The sequence below is a fragment of the Panthera pardus genome, unplaced genomic scaffold (genome assembly GCF_024362965.1).
Source record: "Panthera pardus isolate Hobbes unplaced genomic scaffold, ASM2436296v1 HiC_scaffold_11, whole genome shotgun sequence".
NCBI lineage: Eukaryota > Metazoa > Chordata > Mammalia > Carnivora > Felidae > Panthera > Panthera pardus.
In genome coordinates this window covers 7,750,365-7,755,684 of record NW_026526666.1, presented here as the reverse complement: position 1 = coordinate 7,755,684, position 5,320 = coordinate 7,750,365, and the positions used below count along the sequence as shown (strand labels likewise).

Sequence of the window (5,320 nt, the reverse complement as noted above, 5' to 3'; positions counted from 1 at the left end):
TGGACTTGGTCCTGGCCTCACTTAATAAACCTGGTGAGAAAAGCACAGGGCTGGTATCTTCTCAGAGCCTCTACATGGCTGGTTCAGAGGAACATCCTTCCTCCCTGCACTGACAGCCCCTGGAGGAGACCCAGACAGAGAGTGAGCTGAGGCTCCCCTTCCCAGGTAAACTCTCTTCAGCCTTTTGCCACGGGAAGGGAAGAATCTGGAAACACATCTCTGAATTATCACAATTTCCAAATGAGTGGCTCTATCCAACTGAGATCGCTCCAGATACAAATGCTATTGTCAGCAAAGAGCAATGTGTCCATGTTCGTAAATTACTGGAAGGCTAACTTCAGATACGTCATGTCTTCAATCCTTGAACACTTAAGAATAGGGATTGTGTCTATTCTTTTCCGAAGGCTCCTAGCCAAATTCCCAATACAGAGACATTACGCTTGCCATGTAATCTTTCTAGATACTCATTAACTCACTAACCATTGGCCTTAGAACATTGTACCTTGAGGGCCCTTCTTCAAATTCAAACCTGGTGGACAGTATACGCAATGTGCAACATCTTATTACGATGTGAGGTGACTCATTCATCAGTGTGGGATCTCTACATTGCCATTCAGAGAATCAATAAGTCTTGTGATTTACTTTCAAGTGGCTCTTTTAATTTTTTGAAGGGCCAAATGACAACTATGTCTTTCTTTTGGTCCTAGCTCTCGATAAATTGATTGCCTGGGCTCGCCTACAGAGATTTCGCTTCAACTGAGCCCCAATGGAGCCCAGGCATTGGAATTCTTTTAAATCTCTTTTGATAATTCTAATGCTCAGCCAGGGTTGAGAACTATTAATTTAAAGTCTGAATTTCGGCTCTATGACATATTTAGTATCCATGATTTATTTGATGGCAAGTCTTTGGTCAAGAATGTAACATCCAATTATAACACAGATCCCACGGGTAAGATCAGATTTAGGATTTTCCATGAGATTTCCAGAAATGTACTGCAGCAACAATCAAGTATTGTTGGATATTTTCTATTTGTCTAATACCCTCCGAAGAAGCACTAGGAGAAACCGGTTTTCTTAAATCTGTAGCTCAGTTTAGGGAGAATGACTTCTTTGCAGTATTAAGCCTTCCAAACCATGAACATTATTTATTCCTGAATTTGTTTAGGTCTTATATCAGCCAGGGTCCAGTGACGAGATGGAAACCAGATCAGTCATTTGAATGGGGAAATTTTAATATAAAAATTTACGTCCAGGGCGCTTGGGTGGTTTGGTCAGTTGAGTGTCCGACTTCGGCTCAGGTCACGATCTCATGGTTCGTGAGTTCGAGTCCCGCGTCCAGCTCTGTACTGACAGCTCAGAGCCTGGAGCCTGCTTCCGATTCTGTGTCTCCCTCGCTCTCTGCCCCTCCCCCGCTCATGCTCTGCCTCTCTCTCTCAAAAATAAACGTTAATTTTTTTTAAGTATCAAAAATATTTTTTAAATATTAAAAAAAAATTTGAGTAGTACGACTAGAACAAAGGTGGGTATCTATTCTTACAAGGGTAGAGGGTGACCCTAAGGGGTACGGAAGGAGCAACCACCAAAAATAGCTACTCCCTCTGGATAGTGAGGACATGTGAAAGGGTCCCTTTCCCCACCACCAAGGCTGAGGTTCAGACCTCTCTGGAGGAGGCGTGGCTACCATGGGAAGCTGCAACCCATGGGTGATGGGGAAACAGGAGGGCCGCAGCTGACTCCCAGGAGTGACCAACCACTGTGCAGAGGGGGACGTTCCTGGAGGGCACGGGCTGAACCGCTGCCTATGCAGGACAGAACTTCCGTGATAGAGGGTGGGTGGCGGTAGTAGCTATCAGGCACGCACCCCCAACCTCAGAGAGAAAATTGTCACTGTTTACCAGATCTCTTTTCTTGATGGTTTTAGAGGCTGTGGGCAACACCCAGGGAAAATCACGATGCAGTTCTACAAGAACCCAGTCCTTTGTTAACAGAAGGATATGCTACTTATGGTAGCAAGAGCAGCCTTTAAAAAGGAAAATGTGGATACCAAAGAAATCTCGGTTACCTGTGTTGAAAGGGAAGACTTTTGCTGCTAAGCCAGCAGACCTCGCCCCAGGGCACTGGGCTCCCGGGGGGGCCCTCCAGCCTCGCCTCAACTGGGTCCAGAATCAGTCCTTCCTCACCACCAGCCCTCTCTTCCACAGCACGGGGATCTGATCTTCCACATACGAAGCACAGATCCGGGCACAGAAAGACAGAATCTCTTCTGACTAATTTTCAGAGAAGCCAGGGGAAGAGGATCTTCTGTGTAAAGGCAGAGACGTGGCTGGACGGATGTTGTGGCAGAGAAAGAAACAAGAGTGGGTGAAGGAACAAGGAGATTCAAGGCATTGTCCATCTGGCAAGAAAGGGGACGGGGAAAAAGACAATAATGCCTCAGGGGCTGTAAACTATTTATGATTCCAGATCGATATCAAAAGAGCCGTATCAGAAACTAGTTTTGGAGAGGAAATTGGTGAACTTTGCTTCAGGACAGGATACAGTGGATAAAATCATCTTAGGGCTGCTTTTCAAATTTAAGCAAGTGACCTGATCTGAGGCCAAGGGCACATAAGGGAGCCTGTTGGGAGTTGGAACAGGCTACTTGGGGCTGCCTTGGCACTTCCGACCCCCTCCCCTATCTCCAATGTCTGCCAAAACCTTACCCCAGCTCCAGACCCAGACCCTGCCCCCTCACTACTGCCCTCCACGTTCTCTTCAGATTCGTCCTCCTCCAGCAGCTGGCAGAGGGAGGAGAAAAGTCCAAGGATGCTGGAGCCCAGGTGCCCATGAAGTGTTGCTGCGCGACATCACTCAGTAGCTTGAGGAGACCCCAGACAGGTGTGACACAGGGCCCCGGGGACAGTCACTGGAGAAAGAAGAGGCTTCCCACGAAAGAAATAGGGCTCTTCCTGAGCTAGGAGCCCTGCAAGAGATTTTAATTTAATGTTACCTTGACGCCAGCTCGCAAAGAGGAAGAGGCTTCCTTGAATTCTCTGCAATTCTGAGTAGTAGTGCGAATGTGTGTATATCTCTGTGTGTGTTTGTGTGTATGTGTGCGTTCAGATGCAGCTCCCTTGAGAAAGGGATAAAAGGAGGTTGAGTGGGATTTTTAAGAGGAACCTATATGAGTACCCACGGCATTGTGGAAAACTCTATTTTAAAAGAACTGATCCTGGGGCACCCGGGTGGCTCAGTTGGTTGAGCGTCCGACTTTGGCTCAGGTCATGATCTCGTGGTCCGTGAGTTCAAGCCCCGCTTCAGGCTCTGTGCTGACAGCTCAGAGCGTGGAGGCTGCTTTGAATTCTGTGTCTCCATCTCTCTCTCTCTCTCTCTCTCTCTCTCTGCCCCTCCCCACCCCCCCTCAAAAATAAATAAACATTAAAAAAAATTTAAAGAGCTAATCCTTCAAATTACACGTTTTGGATAGCCCTCATTTTTTCTGTTCTAAGAACATTCCTGTTCTTAGAGCTGACTCTTCTGGCGGTCCTTCAGCTAAGGACACAGCACAGTGCAATGACAAGTGAAGGGGCTGAGGTCCTGCTTTGACATTAAGCAGGAGCTCTGTGATGCTGGGAAAACATGTGCCCCCTCCCAGCCTCATTTCCACTCTGTAAAACAGGAGGTCAGCCCCAGTTATTTCTGGTGTAGAATTTTCATTCCAGAAGCTCAGTGTCCTTTGTAAAACCCAAACTGCTGGTAAGCAATCGCCCTATCCCCTGCATAGCCCTCCGCCAGCTCAAGAACCACATGCTGCTCCCTTGCTCTCAGTTCTGTTGTAGACATTTCCGATGGGCGGGGAAGGGGCTCAAAGGAAAGGACAAGCCTCAAGACCACCCAAGTGCCCAGCAGTTCTTTTCCTTCCCATATGTTGTCTTTGCCAGCCCAGCCGTATGACGCCAGCTCTGTCTACCCATGTATATGGAAGATGCACTTGGCCCACAGGGCCTGGCTGGCAGGTGCACTCAATGCTCCTGGATCCTTTTCTCTTAGTATGCAGGTGTGTGTGGTTGGGAAACAGGACTGCAACTTGACCATGCCTGCCCCCTCCACCCCCCCCCCCCCCCCGCCGGCTTTGGGGAATAGGAGTGGCTGGCAATCGAGAAAGCTGCAGAGAAGCGTATGCTGTGACATCCGGCTCTTAGACCCTCAGCATTCCTCCCAGGATGCCCACCCCTCTCTCCTGCTGTCTGAGGAGCTGGAAGCAGCCTCCTGGATCCTCTGGGAGAAGAAGGTGATTTCAGTCACACATATTTCTATGACATGGATGTCCAAACAGGAAACCAAAAGGAACTGGCTTTTCAGTTTTGGGTTTTCTTGTTGTTTTTTTTTTAAGGCAGCACGCGGCCAGGGATGGACAAGACCAACATTACTGCCGTAATTCTAAATGCCTGAAGCTTAAGAAATCCACCACCGGATTGAGGTAACCGGATACAAAATGACTTGCACTGTTTAGAAAGTAAGGTTTCTGCACCGTGCACGGGCTGTGCGCGCCTGTATTTAGAAGTCAGTGCAGGACCTCAGCTGACGCTTCCGCACCTGCCAGGAGTTGCTGATGTGAACCAGGTGGCCTGCTTCAAGCCGAATTCAATTACCCAGATGGCAACTGTTTCCTAATTCAAAGCTTTAACATTGGCCTTATTTTTTTTTTTTCCATTATGAAAAATGAGAGGGGGCAGAAAATACATAGAGTCTGAGCACTTCTGGTTTATGAGATTAGAGGCAAGATAGGGAAATGGGTCCCTGGCCTCCCCCAGCTCCCTGCAGCTCCGGCCTGCAGCGCGGTGCCTGGATGACTGGCTGCTTGTTCCATGAACAGCAGTGACGGCCCTACCCCTGGGCCCCTCCTTGGGAAGCTGTAAGAATTCTCCCTTGCTCATTAGCGATCGCATTCGCAGATGGTATCTCTCTCTTTTTGTGCTGTGTTTTGTTTTGTTATTTAAGGAGAAGGGAAAAATAAGAAGAGGACATTGCATTTGGAGACCATGCCTTCTTTTTCCTAAGGAGGCTCTGCCGTGTCAGTCCTCCCGGTTCAGAACGTTGCTATTCAAGCGTCTTATTCTCACGGTGAACATGTCCCAGTGGGCTGCTGGTGCCGTGCGTTAGCAGTGGGTTCACTTCCCCGGTCCTCACGTGTGGCTTGGGGAGAACCAGTTCAGACAGGTGGAGAGCCCAGCGGCCCCCACCCACCCCGCTCCTGCCCTCTGCACTCTGGTTACTGCCGCAGGCTGGCAGAATATCGGCAGACGGGCCCACGGTTGGGTAAAGGAGGTTGGTGGGGGAA

At 48.8% G+C, this 5,320-nt stretch overlaps 1 long non-coding RNA gene across 1 annotated transcript; it reads left to right on the top strand.

The window, feature by feature from the left end:
• LOC109272126 (uncharacterized) lies at positions 1–4,776 on the top strand. The gene is made up of 3 exons (XR_002082299.2): positions 1–165; positions 4,123–4,270; positions 4,373–4,776. It is a non-coding gene; the product is annotated as an uncharacterized LOC109272126 (long non-coding RNA).
• The last annotated feature ends 544 nt before the right edge of the window (positions 4,777–5,320 follow it).